This window comes from Amphibalanus amphitrite, unplaced genomic scaffold (assembly GCF_019059575.1).
Source record: "Amphibalanus amphitrite isolate SeventyFive unplaced genomic scaffold, NRLGWU_Aamphi_draft 000265F_arrow, whole genome shotgun sequence".
Taxonomy (NCBI): Eukaryota; Metazoa; Arthropoda; class Thecostraca; order Balanomorpha; family Balanidae; genus Amphibalanus; species Amphibalanus amphitrite.
In genome coordinates this window covers 62501-84784 of record NW_024881760.1, presented here as the reverse complement: position 1 = coordinate 84784, position 22284 = coordinate 62501, and the positions used below count along the sequence as shown (strand labels likewise).

Genomic DNA, 22284 nt, shown 5'->3' with positions numbered 1-22284 from the left:
GGAAGGGGCGCTTCAATATCGTTTGCACCCCTATCCTAGAATACCTTCCGCCGCCACTGTAGACGCCAATTTATGAGAAATGTGTGGAAAATTAAATAATTAATCATACGGCATTGGAAAATATGAAATTAATGGCTCCCTTGTTTATTGTTTATTATGCGCCAGTTATGCCACAAATATGATGTTGTCTGCTATCACTGAACTCTATGCTCGGGGTTACATGAGCAGAGTTAATACGCATTACAAACGGACTACAATGGTGAGCGAATAGGAAAATCCGTTCCTGATACGCATTTACTTGCTCATGTAACCCCGGTATATAATGTGGAATGCGCATCGGCCGCCAAATGGTGTCCAACGGTGCCGCCATGTTGCGCAGACCAGAAAGCGGCCGCCGCCTGTGCTGGGGAATAGGGAATTCGGGACCTCGATTTACGTTTGCGGTCGCTGCATCCGTTACGCTCAAGCTATGTGGACACGGAACCCGGCATCTTACGCAGAATTGAGTGGAGAACAAGGTGAAATCCTAAAAAATCATCAGCTATAAGGAACCAATACGTTAAACCCTTATAAGTCAATGGGGAAATATGAAAATTGTTATTTTGGCGCCGAGAATGATCTGAAACTATCTCAAGCATATAAAATCATGATTTCATGCACTCTTTGCAAGGTTCTATGCTTCATATTTGCATTGTTGCCCTTGCGTGACGTCATTTGTGACGTCACAAGGGTCACCATTTTTCTTCAATAACTCCCGATCAAATTGAGCTAGCGAGTCGGGAAAGCCACCAATGGACTCAGGAAGACCTGCCGAATCGAATGATATGCGACATGACCTCTTTCAACCAACTTCGTGACCTGGGGGTGCTGACCTGACCTTGACCTGAGGTCAACACCCTAAGTTGACCTGACCCGAACAAAAAGTATATCACTCGATGCACCTGAGCTAGCTGAACACGATGATGCCAAAATTGCGGCTCTACGGCCATTTTTGGCGAAGTTATTTACCAAAAACCGAACCCGTGCCTTAGATCACTTGACCTGACCTCAGAGGTCACCGGTTGACCTGAGACCCTTACAGCGGGTTCCTACCAGTCACTCTGCATTATACTTTGTCGCATACGACCACTTATTAGCGGTGCATTAGCGAGGTGGGTTCAATCAACCCCCTCGGCCGGGGCAAATGTAGGTCAGGCGAGTGAATTTGAGGAATTCTGAAGATACGATCGTGTTCCCCACTCAATTCTGCGTAAGATGCCGGGTTCCGTATCTACGTAACTTGAACGTAACGGATACGGCGGCCGCAAACGTAAATCGAGGTCCCGAATTCCCTATTCCTCAACACAGGCGGCAGCCGGTTTCTGGTCTGCGCAATATGGCCGCCACCGTTAGACACTGCGGCCAATAGGGTTGAAGCGGCATTGCTCCCCTGTGTCTGCTATACATCATTGGGGTGTTCACGGGCACCGCACACTGCTGCGTGCGCTGTGTGCGGTGCGTCCAGCAGGCGTGGGGGTAGGGGATGGGTAGGCGGCTCTGACGTCACGGCTGCGTGCGGTGGACGGTCCGCTGTGGCCAGTCCCGACCGGCCACAGCGATCGCTGTGTGCGGTGACGGAATGCTGACGTAGAGACGAAGTGGGCGGAGCTTCGAGGCTGTGTGCGGTCCGACCGCACACAGGGCCCGTGAGCGTATATTCGGATGCAGTATGAGTAGAGCATGGGTCCCGAAAAATTCTTCAGAAACTAGAGAAATTCTCGCGGCCACCGGCATTTAGGCGATCTGCTCGTGCTTTTGTCACTGGAGCGCTTCTTTCACGGAGATTGCGCCGGCCGCCTGCAACGGACGAAAAATACACGGCTTTGCAATCCGGCTGATCGTGGGAAAATACAGCCGGAGGTCTCGGCTCTATGCACACTGGCGGATCCAGGGGGGGGGGGGGGCCACCGGGGCCATGGCCCCCCCCAAAAGTCTGAAAGGGGGGGCCAACATATCTTTTGCCCCCCCCCCCCAAAAACGCTTGGAGAAAAATTAATGTGAGAAGGTTGCGTAGTAGATACCTACTAGAATCAGCAGCGTGATTCAATAGCGTAGAGAAAGTCAGGGGCGCGGGAACTACTTTCAGACTGGGGGAGCACACCATAATAGAGATCAACCTAGGGTCCCCCCAAATCTAGTTTTCTCACCGGTTTTAGGCCACTTATTTTTCATCCCTTGGCTTTTTCAACAACAAAAAAAAAACAGTTGCAAAAAAGGACGGTATTCCGTCTGAAAGTTGTGGGGGCACCGCCCCCACTGGCGGATCCAGGGGGGCCACCGGGGCCATGGCCCCCCAAAAGCCTGAAAGAGGGGGCCAACATATCTTTTGGCCCCCCAAAACGCTTGAAGAAAAATTAATGTGAGAAGGTTGCGTAGTAGATACTATAATCAGCAGCGTGATTCAATAGCGTAGAGAAAGTCAGGGGCGCGGGAACTACTTTCAGACTGGGGGAGTACACCATAATAGAGATCAACCTAGGGTCCCCCCAAATCTAGTTTTCTCACCGGTTTTAGGCCACTTATTTTTCATCCCTTGGCTTTTTCAACAACAAAAAAAGAAAACAATTGCAAAAAAGGACGGTATTCCGTTTGAAAGTTGTGGGGGCACCGCCCCCACTGGCGGATTCAAGGGGGCCACCGGGGCCATGGGCCCAAAAAGCCTGAAAGAGGGGGCCAACAATCTTTTGGCCCCCCAAAACGCTCGAAGAAAAATTAATGTGAGAAGGTTGTGTAGTAGATACTTACTAGAATCAGCAGCGTGATTCAATAGCGTAGAGAAACCCAGGGGCGCGGGAACTACTTTTAGACGGGGGGGGGGGGAGGTCACACCATGATAGAGATCAACCTAGGATCCCCCAAATATAGTTTTGTCGCCGGTTTTAGGCCACTTATTTTTCATCCCTTGGCTTTTTCAACAAAAAAGAAAACATTTGCAAAAAGGAGCGGTATTCTGTCCGAAAGTTGTGGGGGCACCGCCCGCACGGCCCCAGAGTGGGGGGGGGGGGGGGGGGGCAAGCTGCCACCACTTCCCCCTCCCCCCGGTTCCCGCACCTATGGAGAAACTACCGGGTTTACTAGCTTCCTTCATAAAGTGTCGTCATGTCTTATCGTCACCCGAGAAGGTCTTATTGCATAAATATCGATCGAGCTGTCAAGTTAACAAACTTGCTGCGGCAGCCTGACCTGACATGACCCGGCAACTTTTCATTCACGGAATATGCGCAATAAATTTTTTAGGAAAACTCACTGAGTTTTCGTTGAAAAAAAAAACTTGTTTTGTTTCGTAATTGTACAAGAAGCATATGAGGGACCTTTTTGAATTTTGTCCCTTCCTGCGAAACGGTAAAAGACTTATTTCGGTCACAGCTCAGGCCAATCTCTAAGGGTCAGTCGGGTCACTTATTTCTTAAAAGGGTCCTTACGGCATCCAAGGACCAATTCCGGCTTTTGAGTGCGCCACATCAGCATTTGATGCTACGACAGATGTCGAAATCTGAATATATGTTACAGGCCGTATGAAAATTCGGTCCGTTTGCAAACGGCCTGGCCCAGTCAGGCCATATGAAACTACCTGAAAACACCGGCCGTTTGCAAACTATGACCTGAAATATCAGACCGTTTGAAAACGACCTAGTTAGTTTCGGCCTAGCGGATCCAGGGGGGCCACGGGGTCATGCCCCCAAGCCTGAAAGGGGAACAACATATATTTTTTGTCCCCAAAAACACTTAAGAAAAATGAATGTGAGAAGGGCGTAGTAGGTAGAGAGAAAATACCGTATCATTAAAAATCTGTGAGCTTGATAAAAGTGTTGGTCTTGTCTTCACCCAAGAAGTTCTTATTGCACACTTTAACCATGGATGAAAGAACCTTCATCCCCTCGTTCTCCTTCATCCATGCTTTAACTCTCGATCGACGTGTGAAGTTATCGTGTAAGGTATCATGAAGCCGATCGCGACGAAACTTTAGTACCCTCATGGTGACAAAGTCTGAAAATTTCATGACCCTGACCCAAGTGAACTTTGACTTGTGGCCTATTTCTCGAGACTATCCGTGCGTTCGGAGAGCATGGAATATTCACCGTCCCCGGGAATATTCCCCGTGCCGCGTTCGGAGGCGTATCTCTCTGAACGGCTAATCTCCGGAAATATTCCGCGCGCATGGAATATTCAACGGATTCCACGTGGAATGTGCCTCTCCGAACGCACCATATGTTTGGCCATGTTGGAGGCCATGTTTGGCCGGAATAGCGATTCGGCGTATGTCGGCTCACATTATCCGCGCTTTCATAGTCTTTTCGTGGTTTAAAACGCTCAAACATGTGATATGATGTTGCTCCCACGCATTAGGGCGGATGCCAATGTCACCTTACGGTCAAGTCAGGTCATTGACCTTTGATGACCTCGGTGCACTTTTCCGAGTTTAACATGTTTCTAGGATAGTTTCGTTTAGCTGATTTTGAATTTAGCATTTTGCAGCCATTTGAACATTTACGAAGTAGTTTTGATGCCTTCGTATCATGTTACGTAGCTGCCAGTGGTAGTGGACACCTGCTATACGGACGCCCATAAGTACCCCTACTGGTTGATCTGACCTGACCTGCCCCGACATGGTCTAAACGCATGAAGACATTATCTATGATCCAAACTAACATGAAATTTGTGATCAGCACAAAAAAAACGTATTACAGCCTTACTTTAGGAGGTTCTGACAGGTCCTGATTTTTCCGTCTTTTGGGTCTGTGACCTGACCTGGGCGGTGTTTCACGGCACGCTGCCAGCCGCTGCCAGCGCTGATGGCACTTTTGGTTTCAATGGAGACATCAACAAGCCTATACCCACAACACAACCGAAGGCTGACCTTAGCTCGCGGAATGCGCTGTCAGCGGCTGTCAGCACGACCGTGAAACACCGCCCTGGAAGGTCAACCAATGACCAAGGACCTTAAAATCGGGTATCATCGGCTTCGTCTCGTCACTCACGGGCAACACGCCTGTTTTTTTTTTCCGCGAGCTCTAGCTTAATCAGGGGCCGAACGGCAGGGGGTCCAACCGACACCTCCCAGTCCGCGAAGGCTGCGCCACGCACCGACCCGGAGCGGGCTAATTGGTCGACAAAAGCAATTTGAAGTGTTTTCAAAGTAATATTTAGGCTCGGGTTGGGTGGGCTACCATTTCTATATTTTATTTTATTTTTAGTTTTAAAAAATATCGTTTCAGGGCTGTGACGAAAAAATAAGTGGCCTAAATCCGATGAGAAAGCAGGATTTGGGGGTACCCTAGGTTTGGTTACTTGCAGGAGTTGGCCCCCCCCAAAACGCAAGTCTGGATCCGCCAGTGTCTATGCAGGTATACCACCGGGAGAGATGTATTTATTGTATAGTATATACCACTGGCTCGATATATAGCCTGCAAGTTGGCTTTGGTGCAAACATGTCAAACAGGGTATAGGGCGGATCGATGTAAGCAAATCAGACGTTCAATTGACAATTTCCGATTCTTATTCGATAATTACGACCAATTATATTTTATTTTGGGAAGTGTTATTGGGACCGGAGCAATAAAATCTCATTTTCCCCTGTCTCCTTACCTATCTCCCAAACCCCTTGCTCACGATCATCTTTCCTCTCTTTAGGTATCAGTCTCCTTCCCGTCCTCCCCGAGTCTCTGACAAGTATGTAATATCCATATCTCTAAGTCTTTTCCTTCATCTGATCCTCCTTTCTCTCACCACCCTTCTCTCTCTCTTTCTCTTTCTCTCTCTCTCTCTCTCTCTCTCTCTCTCTCTCTCTCTCTCTCTCTCTCTCTCTCTCTCTCTCTCTCTCTCTCTCTCTCTCTCTCTCGTCCGTCTGTCCATCTCTTTGTCCGTCTCTCCGTCCGTTCGCCCGCCCTTCCGTCTCTCAGTCCGTCCGTCCGTCCGTCCGCCCTTCCGTCTCTCAGTCCGTCCATCCGTCCGTCCATCAGTCACTCTCTCCGTCCGTCCGTCATCAGTCTCTTCGTCCGTCCATCCGTCTCTCCGTCCGTCCGTCCGTCTCTCCGGAGGTGCAACTTTTCCCAAATAGTTCTTGGAACGTCACACAGTATATCGAACCCACATATTACATAGAGGTGCAACTTTTTCAGGTCCCACGTTCACCACGTCCAACGTTCTAACAGGTCCCAATTTTCCTGCCTTTTGGGTCATTGACCTGACCTGGAAGGTCAACCGATGACCTAGGACCTTAAAATTGGGTATCATCGGCTTCCTCTCGTCACGGGCAACACGCTGTTTTTTTCCGCGAAGCTCTAGCTTGATCAGGAGCGAAACGGCAAGGGGTTATACCTTATACGTTCGCGGCTGGAAAAAAAAAAACACATATACGGGCGAGGGTCAAGTTGAAAGTATTAATTTGGTTCAAAACGATGATGTAGATAAGTTAGTTATTTAAATCTAAATATCCTTTGAAAACAGGTCAAAGCTACTGAGTTTTTAATTTAGTGGTCGCCGCTTACTAATCATGCGGCATACACGCCGCACATAACCGCCAATGCCGCAACGCAGCTTAAATTTCGAAGGAAGCATTTAGTATCACCCGCATTCATATGGTACCCGTCGTGTGTGTCCGAGAATTTCTCTAGTTTCTGAGGAATTTTTCGGGACCCATGCTCTGCTCATACCAGGGCGTATTTTAACATGTTAACTGGGTCGGCAATTGCCGACCCAGTCACGGAGAATGCCGACCCAGTGACAGCCGTTTGCCGACCCAGTTGCCGCCCCCTCTAGGCATGCAGGCTAGGTGCTGTCATTCATAGTGAGGCTGCTGCCCTCCGAAATGATAATGCCGCCTCTTAAAGTGAAGCAGCCGTCTATAGAAAGTGATGATCCCGCAACTCAATGTGACAGTGCCGCCCCTAAATATGTTAGTAGCCCCACTCAATGTAATGGTGCCGCCCTTCTAAGCATCTGTGGAGCCCCTCAATGTGATGATACCGCCCCTCAAGAAGATGATGCGGCCCCTTTCAGTATCGGTGGCGCCCCTCAATGTGATGGTGCCGCCCTCAAAGTGCCGTTGGCGCCCCTGAATGTGATGGTGCTGCCCGCCAACGAGTCGGTGGCGCCCCTCAAAATGATGCTGCCGCCCCTTAAAGTGCTGGCGCCGCCCCTCAAGCAGATGATGCCGCCCCTCAAGAAGATGATGCCGCCCCTCAAGAAGATGATGCCGCCCCTCAAGAAGATGATGCCGTCCCTCAAGAAGATGATGCCGCCCCTGAATGTGATGGTGCTGCCCGCCAACGAGTCGGTGGCGCCCCTCAAAATGATGCTGCCGCCCCTAAAAGTGTTAGTGCCGCCCCTTTATAGTGTCAGTGACGCTCTTCGAAGTGTCAGAGGAACCCACCAATATAATGGTGCCGCCCCTCTAGGTATCCACATAGCCCCTCATTGTGATGGAGCTGCCCCTCAAGCAGATGATGCCGCCCCTCAAGAAGATGATGCCGCCACTTTCAGTATCGGTGGCGCCCCTCAATGTGATGGTGCCTCCCTCAAAGTGCCAGTGGCGCCCCTAAATGTGATGGTGTCTCCTGTCAACGAGTCGTTGGCGCCCCTCAAAATGATGCTGCCGCCCCTAAAAATGCTGGTGCCGCCCTTTACAGTGTCTGTGGCGCCCTTCAAAGTTTTGGAGGAACTCATCAATACAATGTTGCGGCCCTCTAACTTTCTGTAGCGCCCCTCCATATACATAATGGTGCCGCTTCTCAAACCATCCGTGGCGCCCCTCAAAGTGATGGTGCCGCCCCTTACAGTGTCGGTGGTGTCTCCTCAAAAGTCAAGGTGCCGCCTCTCAAAGAAATGCTGGTGTCCCTCGAAGTGTCGGAGGCGCTCCTCAATGTCATGTTGCCGCCCCTCAAACCTTCCGTAACGCCCCTCCACGTCATGGTGCCGCCCCCAATGTGCTCACGGCGCCCTTAAATGTGATAGTAACGCCGGTCAAAGTGCTCCTGGCAGTGTCGGTGGCGCCCCTTATAATGTCGGTGGCGCCCCGAACAATATCGGTGGTGCCCCTTAAAGTGATGATGTCACCCTCAAACAAACGGTGGCGCCCTTCGAAGTATCGGAGTCCCTAAATAACTATCATACCTATTGCCGTCCATTAACGATCTGTAGCGCCCCTCCATATGATGGAGCCGCCCCTTAAAGTATCCGCGGCGGTCCTTAAAGTTACAGTGCCGCCCCTTACAATGTGGGTGGCGTCCTCAAAATAAAAGTGATGTTGCCCCCCCCCCCCCCGAGTAATGGTGGCATCTCTTCTTTAAGTATCGGAGGCGCTCCTCATTGTCATTTTGCCCCACATCACTGCTCACATGGCGCCCTTCAATGTAATGGTGCCACCCCTCAACGCTCAACGAGATAATTGCGCTCCTCACAGTGTCGGTGGTGCCCCTCAAAGTGGTTAAAGTGCCCTAAAAAAAAATTGGTGACGCGTCTCGAAATGATGTTGTCGTCCCTTAGCATATCTGCTGCGCCCCCAAAATGATAGTGCCTTCCCTTAACCCTCGCCCGCACATGGGGGGGGGGGGGGTGGTTGCAGTCCCCCCCCAGGTAGTCTTTCTGCTCTGCACTCAACATTTTTAGAGCTAGAAGGCCGATTTTTCGTATAGCTGCTCCTCTATCCTTTCTTGATGTCCACTGAAAATTTCAAGTTTCTGTGATTTTTGGTTTCGGAGATATGACCTTGTTTTTCAGGTCATGTCATAACCCAAATGGCCAATTCTCAACATCTTGCGTTTGCCATGGGCCTTGTGAGCTTTTGACACCTTGATTTCGGTCTTTTTTGCCAGTCTTACCTCCCACCTATCATGGAACATGTTGTTCGACGAGGTACATGTGTCAAGGTCAGGGTCAAGGTCAACCTAGGTCATCTAAGATAATTGCGTTTTAGGCAAGCTGAATTTACTTTTTGTGATTTTTTTTTTGACAGCATTTTTGGTAAAAGCTTCTCAGATCATGATTTCATGTAATATGGACACAAAAACAATCGGTGCACACATCAGTATACACACAGACACACACAGACATACAAACACATATAATTGACCTTGACCTAACTTGACCTGAAATGACCTCAGCAGCAAAAATCTGGTCGAGTAGTGTGACAAAGAGGTTCTAGCTGGCTTGGCACCAGAAAACAGCATCGTCATCGGTATATGATAAGCAGCGCACTTGATATCCAGCGGTGACCCAAAACAGCAACATTTTTTAGTTTGACCTGACCTGGAAGGTCAATGACTGACCTGAGAAGGTAAAACTGGGTATCATTGGATTCGTCTCTTCCCAAAGAATCTTTTTGGTCTTACCGCTAAACTCTAGCTCCAACAGGAACGAAATGGCGAGGGGGGTGGCAACCACCCCCCCCCCCCATGTGCGTTCTAGGATGGGAAAATGGTATGTGCGGGCGAGGGTTAACCGACGCCGGGCTGAGGCTGTTTGAACCCCCCTCCCGACCCCTATAACTTGGCTACTGGGCCACTTAGCGACACGCGGTAAGCGGCATTCGAAAGAGTGTCAAAAACTACTTGGGTTAGTTGGTTAACCGTACTTTGGTTAGGTCAAGTCAAATGTCAAATATCAGGTAACCAGAGGTCATCAAAGGTGAAATGTGGGTGAAATGTTGTCTGTTTCAACATTTATTGACAAACTGGCGCATAACTCGGGGAAGAATAGAACTACAGCACCGCGAAAAAGCGCATTCGATAGCTCTTCAAGGTTCCTACTTCCTATAAAGTCATCAGACTTGACCTAACATCAACGGCTTAAAGGGACCCTCCCACCTTCAAAAAAGTTTATGAATTGGCATGAAAGTGATGTCGCTCGGTTCAGAAAGAGTGAAAACGAATATCTACTAAATTTCACCGAAAAATATTCACCGGTTTTCAAGATATTAGACTTTTACTTTTGTTTACTTTTTTCAGCAGGGCGTATTATAAGGGATTTTCACTGGGTCGGCAATCACAATTAGGGGCGGCATTTTGCACTCATAGGGGCGGCACTTGGCATCTGAGGGGGGCGGCATACCTACTGATATTTAATGACCAAAAAAGACATGTTCGACGGTTCTTTTATAAATATTTCTAAGTAATGATTTCAGATTCAACCTAAGCTCAGCAGTATTACGTTTATTTTTCCGGGATATAGTATTTCTCTCATCATAATGCGATAAATGAACTATAATTTGACTACAAAAAAAATAAAATTTTAACTGAGGTCAAGTTCATGACCTCACCAGAAACAAAACATGTTGCATACCAGTCGATCCGTATCGTCAGCTTAAAATATTCACGGTGTTTTATGGCTCTATCTAGAACAGTGGTCAGCAGGTCGCACGAGTGGTGCCCACTTTATGGGCGCTGGACGGGGCCATTACCCCCACTTGCCATACCCCGTAGTTACGTGACCCGCCGCTAGTGGAGCTGGTGGCGGGTCAGTCTGACCCGCCCCAGCAGTGCGTGCTCGCCCTTCGCGCAGCTCGGGCGCTCCCCGGTCGCCGGTATTAGAGGCGGTGTGGGACTCCGTGTCCAGTGATGGAAGAGCTGAGTACGGCTATCCGTGCCCTGTCAGACAGGTTCACTGTGATTGAGGCGTCAGTGAGTGCAATCAACGACCGCCTTGAGGAGCCCAACGCCGGTCGTCGGCACGTGGCTCAACCAGAACAGGCTATTGAGCCGACTGAACCCGTGAGTACAGAGGGGTTCGATTTTGGATCCTACAGTGATCTCCAGGCAGAACTAAAGACTGTTCGTGAAGGAGTGGCCAAGATCAAGTTACCGCAGGACTTGGTCGTTGGAGATTCCCGCGCCGGCGTGGGGAAGAACGACCTGCCGCGTTTTCAAGTGATTCAAAGGTGCGCGAGGTTCCAGGAAACCGTTCTTAAGGTTTTGTCAACCGCTTCTGCTACGGATCCTGTGATAAACCAACTCACTATAGTCGGCGCCACTGACCCGCCACCAGCTCTGCAACAAAACCCGGCGGCTTTCCCGCCGGGCGCGGTGGAAAACCTTCAGCGGGCGGTGACGATCGCCGGGGCGCGGCAGCAGTCACGCCGGGTCAGTCACGTGCCCGACCGTGCCCGCTGGCGCGGTCCGCCGCCGGCGGCCGCGCGGTTCGGCGCGGGCCCAGCGTCGGCTGATTGGAGGAGCCGCGGTCGACCCGGCCCGGGCTACCCGCAGCCGTCACGTGACCTGTCCCGGCCCGGTCAGCTGCAGCACGGAGCGGGGCCGGGGCCGCACGCCGCTGAGTGACGGGAACCATGGTGCTTCGGCCGGCGGCCTGGTCGGAGATCGGCGCGTCTGATGTGGTAATCGAATGGGTAACGGATGGGGTTCCCATACCGTTTTCAAGTGAGCCTGAACCAAAAGTATTTTCTAATCCAAGGTTCACTGATACTGAAGTTGATTTTTTGAACAATGAACTCATTAACCTGGAATCTAGAGGTGTCGTTCAGAGAGTGTCAGAGACGCCTCACTGCGTGTCCCCACTAAAGGTTGTGCCGAAACCTAGTGGGAAGTTCAGACTGATATGTGACCTCAGGTATGTGAACTCACACTGTGATACACCACGATTTTCGTCTGAAGGTATCGATGTTTTACCCGAAATAGTACGTGATGCTGAGCAGGCTGTAACTTTAGATTTACGTGACGGATTTTTTCATTTTCAGATCGAGCCACAATATCGCAAGTATTTAGGGTTTCAGTACGGTGGTTCTTGGTGGGTGTGGTGCTGCTTACCTTTTGGGTTACAATGCTCTCCGTTTTATTTTCACAAATGTATTCGTGCCGTTGTTAAATATTTGCGTGATGTCAAATCATTGTCACTCATGGCCTATGTTGACGATTTTTATTTATGCTCCACAAAAGCAAGCATTGATCGAGACCTTGGTGTGTTGTTAGAGACGCTCAGTACCTTAGGTCTCGCTGTGAATTTTGAAAAGTCACACCTCACGCCCTCGGAGTCGGTAACTTATTTAGGCTTTGAAATTCGCTGTGCTACCGCTTTGAGCCCTCCTGTGATTACGGTTCCTAAGTGTAAAGTTCGAAAGTTGAAGCAAGACATTTCGAGGGCGCTGAAGCGTAGTTTCATTTCGGCTCGTTTGCTAGCTCGGATCGCTGGCCGGTGCATCAGCATGCTGGCGGCAGTCTTTCCGGCAAAGCTGAAATTGAGGAATGTGTACCGTCTCCTCAATTCCAGGTCATCCTGGGAGGCTCGGCTCCTGTGGTCGCCAGGAGCGAGAGAGGACCTGTCGTGGTGGGTGTCCTCCCTCGACGGCTGGAACGGCAGGCTGCTGGTGCCGCCGGCTGTCTGCGAGCTGCAGCTCTCCACCGACGCGTCGGGCTCCGGCTGGGGGGGCCGTTCTCTCCACGCCCAGCTGTCAGCTGGCGTCCGGATTCTGGGATCAGCTGGTGAGCAGACAGTCGGCGAATTATCGAGAGCTATTAGCGGTTTATTTTGCTCTTCGCTCGTTCCGTTTTTCGATAGTTGGAAAAACAGTAGAAGTTCTGTCGGACAATGTTACTACAGTCGCTCATATAAACAAATTCGGTTCATCCAATGTTAGCTTAGACGGGGCCATTACCCCCACTTGCCATACCCAATTGCTTACACGGCAAGGGTCGCTGATATTCGGCCATATCCTTTGACGCCTCTATTTTTCTGCATAGGTATGAATAAAATGCAACACAATTAACTCTCTTTTTTATGGAGAGGGAGAGCGGGTGGAGTAATGATGAACTCGTACATTTTTTATTTGTTAGTTACTCGCGTAATGAACAGCGTATTGCAACGATACGTTCATCCCTCCCCCCCCCCCAAGTTAATGAATGTTATACCTAACTACTCAAACATTTTCGTGACCCCAGTGACATTGTCATTGAGTTTTTGAAATTTGAATGACTTTCACTCGGTAACTTTCTCTCCGGCTCGGCCGGCGGACAAAACGCAAGCGAAGACAATGCGGGGAGTCCGGTGCGCTACCAACTGAGCTACGGAACAGGCAAATGCTCACCATAGATATACCGACTGAACGATCCCTTTATAACTTCAGCGATTGATAAGACAAACAGTGTGTAACTGTATATATAAAATGGAAGTCTCGAAATTGCGATGTCTTTGACCTGACCAAAGGTATAAGGACAATTTTGCGACCCTTTCATTAGGTATAATGAAATGGGAGGAAATAAGGGCATGTGCCTCTTTTTATAGGTAGACAAATGTCAAAGTTAACGAATTTAAACATAACATAAGAAAACAATTAAAAATGACACACTTAATCGGAAAATTGCCACCCACGACCCCTCGTTATGTCCTTGAGGTAATGTCAGGTCATGGAAGGCCTCCAGCAGTTTTTTCAATAACTTCTGATAGAGACATGCGATATGCCTGAGCGATGAAAACACCTTAGATGATTTCAGTTTGGCGATACAAATCGACTGATATGCAACATGACCTTTACCAGTCAGGTAATGCCCTGGACCTGAGCGCTAATTTCCCAAATGACATTTGAATGTCAAATAATAGTTCATTCGACGCATCTCGACGAGAGGAGCACAGTACTAAAAAAAAAAAAACAATGTCATAACTTTCATGAGTCAATAATTATTACAGTAGAAAGGTTCCTCATTAAAACAGCTCAGTAGAGGGGCGGAGGGGGTCCACTGTCCCCTCGAACCCTCCCCGGCCCGGCACGGGTTAAACAAGTTGTGCTCTGGAGGTTAAAGGGACCCTCCCACCTTAACATTAGATTTGAGTTGAGATAGCCAAAATGGGGTCCCTGGCTCACAATTACCGGTTTCGGCACTCACAACATCGAGAAATGCCTTAAATCGGAAATATTGAATTTCAAAATTGCAGCATTTTGATTCAGAGGGGCTAATGCTTAGGAATACCCCTCTGAATGTGTGACGTCAGCGCAGATATCTAACGATTTTTAAATGTTTGACTAAAACGTTTTGTAGCACGCGGTGGCATATGCTATTTGCGCGCAACATCTGCCGCAAACGCCGCACTTCTAAAATAAAGTCGCTAGAAGCAGCGGAGATCCCAAAAAAGTAAACAAAAGTAAAAGTCTAATATCTTGAAAACCGGTGAATATTTTTCGGTGAAATTTAGTAGATATTCGTTTTCACTCTTTCTGAACCGAGCGACATCACTTTCATGCTAATTCATAAACTTTTTTGAAGGTGGGAGGGTCCCTTTAAGCCGTTGATGTTAGGTCAAGTCTGATGACTTTATAGGAAGTAGGAACGTTGAAGAGCTATCGAATGCGCTTTTTCGCGGTGCTGTAGTTCTATTCTTCCCCGAGTTATGCGCCAGTTTGTCAATAAATGTTGAAACAGACAACATTACACCCACATTTCACCTTTGATGACCTCTGGTTACCTGATATTTGACATTTGACTTGACCTAACCAAAGTACGGTTAACCAACTAACCCAAGTAGTTTTTGACACTCTTTCGAATGCCGCTTACCGCGTGTCGCTAAGTGGCCCAGTAGCCAAGTTATAGGGGTCGGGAGGGGGGTTCAAACAGCCTCAGCCCGGCGTCGGTTAACCCTCGCCCGCACATACCATTTTCCCATCCTAGAACGCACATGGGGGGGGGGGTGGTTGCCACCCCCCTCGCCATTTCGTTCCTGTTGGAGCTAGAGTTTAGCGGTAAGACCAAAAAGATTCTTTGGGAAGAGACGAATCCAATGATACCCAGTTTTACCTTCTCAGGTCAGTCATTGACCTTCCAGGTCAGGTCAAACTAAAAAATGTTGCTGTTTTGGGTCACCGCTGGATATCAAGTGCGCTGCTTATCATATACCGATGACGATGCTGTTTTCTGGTGCCAAGCCAGCTAGAACCTCTTTGTCACACTACTCGACCAGATTTTTGCTGCTGAGGTCATTTCAGGTCAAGTTAGGTCAAGGTCAATTATATGTGTTTGTATGTCTGTGTGTGTCTGTGTGTATACTGATGTGTGCACCGATTGTTTTTGTGTCCATATTACATGAAATCATGATCTGAGAAGCTTTTACCAAAAATGCTGTCAAAAAAAAAATCACAAAAAGTAAATTCAGCTTGCCTAAAACGCAATTATCTTAGATGACCTAGGTTGACCTTGACCCTGACCTTGACACATGTACCTCGTCGAACAACATGTTCCATGATAGGTGGGAGGTAAGACTGGCAAAAAAGACCGAAATCAAGGTGTCAAAAGCTCACAAGGCCCATGGCAAACGCAAGATGTTGAGAATTGGCCATTTGGGTTATGACATGACCTGAAAAACAAGGTCATATCTCCGAAACCAAAAATCACAGAAACTTGAAATTTTCAGTGGACATCAAGAAAGGATAGAGGAGCAGCTATACGAAAATCGGCCTTCTAGCTCTAAAAATGTTGAGTGCAGAGCAGAAAGACTACCTGGGGGGGGGGGGGGACTGCAACCACCACCCCCCCCATGTGCGGGCGAGGGTTAAGGGAAGGCACTATCATTTTGGGGGCGCAGCAGATATGCTAAGGGACGACAACATCATTTCGAGACGCGTCACCAATTTTTTTTAGGGCACTTTAACCACTTTGAGGGGCACCACCGACACTGTGAGGAGCGCAATTATCTCGTTGAGCGTTGAGGGGTGGCACCATTACATTGAAGGGCGCCATGTGAGCAGTGATGTGGGGCAAAATGACAATGAGGAGCGCCTCCGATACTTAAAGAAGAGATGCCACCATTACTCGGGGGGGGGGGGCAACATCACTTTTATTTTGAGGACGCCACCCACATTGTAAGGGGCGGCACTGTAACTTTAAGGACCGCCGCGGATACTTTAAGGGGCGGCTCCATCATATGGAGGGGCGCTACAGATCGTTAATGGACGGCAATAGGTATGATAGTTATTTAGGGACTCCGATACTTCGAAGGGCGCCACCGTTTGTTTGAGGGTGACATCATCACTTTAAGGGGCACCACCGATATTGTTCGGGGCGCCACCGACATTATAAGGGGCGCCACCGACACTGCCAGGAGCACTTTGACCGGCGTTACTATCACATTTAAGGGCGCCGTGAGCACATTGGGGGCGGCACCATGACGTGGAGGGGCGTTACGGAAGGTTTGAGGGGCGGCAACATGACATTGAGGAGCGCCTCCGACACTTCGAGGGACACCAGCATTTCTTTGAGAGGCGGCACCTTGACTTTTGAGGAGACACCACCGACACTGTAAGGGGCGGCACCATCACTTTGAGGGGCGCCACGGATGGTTTGAGAAGCGGCACCATTATGTATATGGAGGGGCGCTACAGAAAGTTAGAGGGCCGCAACATTGTATTGATGAGTTCCTCCAAAACTTTGAAGGGCGCCACAGACACTGTAAAGGGCGGCACCAGCATTTTTAGGGGCGGCAGCATCATTTTGAGGGGCGCCAACGACTCGTTGACAGGAGACACCATCACATTTAGGGGCGCCACTGGCACTTTGAGGGAGGCACCATCACATTGAGGGGCGCCACCGATACTGAAAGTGGCGGCATCATCTTCTTGAGGGGCGGCATCATCTGCTTGAGGGGCAGCTCCATCACAATGAGGGGCTATGTGGATACCTAGAGGGGCGGCACCATTATATTGGTGGGTTCCTCTGACACTTCGAAGAGCGTCACTGACACTATAAAGGGGCGGCACTAACACTTTTAGGGGCGGCAGCATCATTTTGAGGGGCGCCACCGACTCGTTGGCGGGCAGCACCATCACATTCAGGGGCGGCATCATCTTCTTGAGGGACGGCATCATCTTCTTGAGGGGCGGCATCATCTTCTTGAGGGGCGGCATCATCTTCTTGAGGGGCGGCATCATCTGCTTGAGGGGCGGCGCCAGCACTTTAAGGGGCGGCAGCATCATTTTGAGGGGCGCCACCGACTCGTTGGCGGGCAGCACCATCACATTCAGGGGCGCCAACGGCACTTTGAGGGCGGCACCATCACATTGAGGGGCGCCACCGATACTGAAAGGGGCCGCATCATCTTCTTGAGGGGCGGTATCATCACATTGAGGGGCTCCACAGATGCTTAGAAGGGCGGCACCATTACATTGAGTGGGGCTACTAACATATTTAGGGGCGGCACTGTCACATTGAGTTGCGGGATCATCACTTTCTATAGACGGCTGCTTCACTTTAAGAGGCGGCATTATCATTTCGGAGGGCAGCAGCCTCACTATGAATGACAGCACCTAGCCTGCATGCCTAGAGGGGGCGGCAACTGGGTCGGCAAACGGCTGTCACTGGGTCGGCATTCTCCGTGACTGGGTCGGCAATTGCCGACCCAGTTAACATGTTAAAATACGCCCTGCTTTTTTGGGATCTCCGCTGCTTCTAGCGACTTTATTTTAGAAGTGCGGCGTTTGCGGCAGATGTTGCGCGCAAATAGCATATGCCACCGCGTGCTACAAAACGTTTTAGTCAAACATTTAAAAATCGTTAGATATCTGCGCTGACGTCACACATTCAGAGGGGTATTCCTAAGCATTAGCCCCTCTGAATCAAAATGCTGCAATTTTGAAATTCAATATTTCCGATTTAAGGCATTTCTCGATGTTGTGAGTGCCGAAACCGGTAATTGTGAGCCAGGGACCCCATTTTGGCTATCTCAACTCAAATCTAATGTTAAGGTGGGAGGGTCCCTTTAACCTCCAGAGCACAACTTGTTTAACCCGTGCCGGGCCGGGGAGGGTTCGAGGGGACAGTGGACCCCCTCCGCCCCTCTACTGAGCTGTTTTAATGAGGAACCTTTCTACTGTAATAATTATTGACTCATGAAAGTTATGACATTGTTTTTTTTTTAGTACTGTGCTCCTCTCGTCGAGATGCGTCGAATGAACTATTATTTGACATTCAAATGTCATTTGGGAAATTAGCGCTCAGGTCCAGGGCATTACCTGACTGGTAAAGGTCATGTTGCATATCAGTCGATTTGTATCGCCAAACTGAAATCATCTAAGGTGTTTTCATCGCTCAGGCATATCGCATGTCTCTATCAGAAGTTATTGAAAAAACTGCTGGAGGCCTTCCATGACCTGACATTACCTTAACCCGCGCCGTGCTGGTGGCCTGAACTTTCCGCCGAGTGCTGGGGGGGGGGCGTTTTCACGCCCCCCCGTCTAACTCGGCTCCTGGGCCACGTAGCGACACGCGGTAAGCGGCAATCGAAAGAGCGTCAAAAATAAGGACGAAAACACTTCGGTCATTTTTTGGGTCAGGTCAAAGGTCAGGTCACCAGAGGTCACCAAAGGTAAAATGTTGACTATTTCAACATTTTGGAAACTGCCAACGGCTATCTCGGGAACCGATAGAGCTACAGCGCCGCGGAAAAGCGCATTCGATAGCCCTTTTACAGACCTTTCTGAGTAATGTTCTCAGATTTGACCTCAGGTCAACGGTTTAGCCTCTAGAGGGCAAAAACTCCAAAAATAGCCGTTTTTTACGAAAAACGTTTTTTTCGTCAATAACTTTTGACTCATAAGCGCCATGACATTACTTTTGCCAGCATCGTGTTCCTCTCGTCGAGACGCGTCGAATGAACTATTTGTTGACCTTGAAAGGTCATTTTGAAAATTTGACCTCAGGTCAAGGTCATGACCTGACCGAAAAGGGTCATGTTGCATATCAGTCGATCCGTATCGTCGAGCTGAACACATCTGACGTGTTTTCACCGCTCTAGCACGTCTCTATCAAAAGTTATAGCCAAAAAACTGCTGGCGACCGTTCATGACCTGAGATGACCTCAGGGGCACACAGAGGGGTCACAGGTGCATTTTTCCTATTCAGTGTGTCATGTTTACCTATGAACCGATGTTTGAGAGCGTTTTGAACGATATTCGTCCAAAAGAGGCGCATTTCAATTTTCTCCCATTGACTTATAATGGAGAGGTCGCAAAATTGACCTGACCTTAGGTCACAGATATCAAAAATCCGAGATATACATTTTATACATACTGTTACTCATATCAATCGCTGAAAGTTTCAAAGTGATCGTTCAGTCGGTGTAGCTATAGCGAGCCTTTGAACTTTTTCTGAGGTAAGGTCACTTGACGTGACCTGGTGACCTGACCTTGAACGGCCTAGGTCTGAAATTTTCACAACATGTGCGGAAATGATGTAGGAACACGTGTACCAAAAACGGCGGCGCTGCGCGCCGCCGTTTTGGAGATATTCGCGAAAAACCTGAGGGGGGGGCGTAAAAACGCCCCCCCCAGCACGGCGCGGGTTAAGGACATAACGAGGGGTCGTGGGTGGCAATTTTCCGATTAAGTGTGTCATTTTTAATTGTTTTCTTATGTTATGTTTAAATTCGTTAACTTTGACATTTGTCTACCTATAAAAAGAGGCACATGCCCTTATTTCCTCCCATTTCATTATACCTAATGAAAGGGTCGCAAAATTGTCCTTATACCTTTGGTCAGGTCAAAGACATCGCAATTTCGAGACTTCCATTTTATATATATGCAGTTACACACTGTTTGTCTTATCAATCGCTGAAGTTATAAAGGGATCGTTCAGTCGGTATATCTATGGTGAGCATTTGCCTGTTCCGTAGCTCAGTTGGTAGCGCACCGGACTCCCCGCATTGTCTTCGCTTGCGTTTTGTCCGCCGGCCGAGCCGGAGAGAAAGTTACCGAGTGAAAGTCATTCAAATTTCAAAAACTCAATGACAATGTCACTGGGGTCACGAAAATGTTTGAGTAGTTAGGTATAACATTCATTAACTTGGGGGGGGGGGGGGGAGGGATGAACGTATCGTTGCAATACGCTGTTCATTACGCGAGTAACTAACAAATAAAAAATGTACGAGTTCATCATTACTCCACCCGCTCTCCCTCTCCATAAAAAAGAGAGTTAATTGTGTTGCATTTTATTCATACCTATGCAGAAAAATAGAGGCGTCAAAGGATATGGCCGAATATCAGCGACCCTTGCCGTGTAAGCAATTGGGTATGGCAAGTGGGGGTAATGGCCCCGTCCAGCGCCCATAAAGTGGGCACCACTCGTGCGACCTGCTGACCACTGTTCTAGATAGAGCCATAAAACACCGTGAATATTTTAAGCTGACGATACGGATCGACTGGTATGCAACATGTTTTGTTTCTGGTGAGGTCATGAACTTGACCTCAGTTAAAATTTTTTTTTTTTTGTAGTCAAATTATAGTTCATTTATCGCATTATGATGAGAGAAATACTATATCCCGGAAAAATAAACGTAATACTGCTGAGCTTAGGTTGAATCTGAAATCATTACTTAGAAATATTTATAAAAGAACCGTCGAACATGTCTTTTTTGGTCATTAAATATCAGTAGGTATGCCGCCCCCCTCAGATGCCAAGTGCCGCCCCTATGAGTGCAAAATGCCGCCCCTAATTGTGATTGCCGACCCAGTGAAAATCCCTTATAATACGCCCTGGCTCATACTGCATCCGAATATACGCGGCCCGCGAACAGCCCTATCATCATTCTGCACCGTTTCTGTCATTTATTATTACGTCATGAATAACAAAATATAACCAGCATGGATTTTCTAACATTCCTTAATCTAAAGAGAAACATATAAATCGAAGTGCAGACCATCAAATAATTTGTTTTGATGATAAATCATGTATGTCAATCACGTATATCTAATGTTAGGGTTAATCATTTTGACGTTTTTATAAAGACTTTATTTGATTAATGGGCCTATGACGTCAAGTTTAACGAGTAACTCACGACAAATTTCCTGAAGGCTGCACCTTGGTAGCAGATATAATTATTCCTTGAATTATTCAGTCTCCGTAGCTCCGTAGATAGGACGGCGGAAAATCCTTCTGCGGTCGTGTTGGATAGGAAAGAGTGCATTTTTCGTGTAATGTTGGATTAGCTCTTGATTTATGACTTGAAAAAGCATAAGTGAGTTCAACTCATAAGAAGTAAGTAACAAACGTTCGTGGTACCCATGGGCGGGCCGAACGGGGAGGGCACCGTGCCCTCCTTTGATTTTGGCATTTTAAAGGGACCCTCCCACCTTAACATTAGTTTTGAGTTGAGATAGCCAAATTGGTGGCCATGGCCTAAAAATACCGGTTTGGGCACTCACAACATCGACAAATGCTTTAATTCGGAGATATGGAATTTCAAACTTGCAGTTTTCGGATTCTAAGGGGCTAGTGCATTGGTATGCCCCCTTAGAATTTGTGACGTCAGCGGAGATCTAACGATTTTTAAATCTTTTACTAAAACGTTTGGTAGCACGCGGTGGTATATGCTGCTTTGCGCGCAACAAATGCCGCACTTTCAAATAAAGTCGCTAGGAACAGCGGAGATCTCCAAAAAGTAAACAAAAGTAAAAGTCTAATATCTTGAAAACCGGTGAATATTTTTCGATGAAATTTGGTAGATATTCGTTTTTGCTCTTTCTGAACCGAGCGACATCACTTTCGCGCCAATTCATTAACTTTTTTGAAGGTGGGAGGGTCCCTTTAACATTAGCCCTATGGGCGTTGCATGGAAAGAATGGGACCAAAAGTTGGCTGTGCCCCCTTTAATTGAAGGTGTTCCTGTTCCGCCGCTACTGGTGGTACATTGGCCGGCTACCTACTGATGCGTCAGCATTTCTGCGTCGTCAGGCTTGGCCTCGACTCGGGGTCTAAAAAAGAATAAAAAGAATCGCTTTGTCAATTGTTTGTAATGAATTCAACTCAGGTTTATGTTGATAAACAATTATTTTGGCAGTAGTAGGTTTCTACATCATTGAAACCCTCAGTTCTATGGCCTTAGCCTTGCTCAGATGGAGGCAGTCATGGATCCAGAAAGGTGTCATTGGTCGACTGTAGATGCTGCAGGATGCATGACTACATCCCAGATTGCAAAGCATGACAATCTTCACAAGATGTTGTTGGTTCAGAGGCATTCTGCAGGTCACAGGTGTATGTTGCAGTATATATTTATTGTTGTGTGTTGTGGATTTTGCGTTAAGATACATGGATCCTAACATGATACTGTGGCCTGTGCTGTGCTGAACTGTGGAGTGTGGTGCCAATGCATTATCATAAAAAATGATGTATGGGAAACCAATGGAGTCAGCTAGGAAATAGATTGAGATATCCCTTCATTGCAGTTTTAATATCAAAAGTGCAGATATGTACAACCTGTGGTAAAAGTTCTTGGTCTTGTTTGGAATTTGGTTTGAGCTCGTCATGGTGCAGCTGTGTACTTGGG

At 48.2% G+C, this 22284-nt stretch overlaps 1 protein-coding gene across 3 annotated transcripts in view; it reads left to right on the top strand.

Annotated features, from left to right (window-relative positions):
* Window positions 1-12343: 12343 nt before the first annotated feature.
* The window catches only part of LOC122386861 (protein XRP2-like), a 29214-nt gene continuing 19273 nt past the window's right edge, over window positions 12344-22284 (top strand). The window contains exon 1 of one of the 3 annotated variants that reach the window (XM_043376538.1): window positions 12344-12467. The gene's annotated coding sequence lies outside the window, so the exon portion shown is untranslated. Of the gene's footprint in view, window positions 12468-20536; window positions 20556-20810; window positions 20997-22284 lie in introns of those variants that run through there. The other 2 variants (XM_043376539.1, XM_043376537.1) reach the window with 2 other exon arrangements.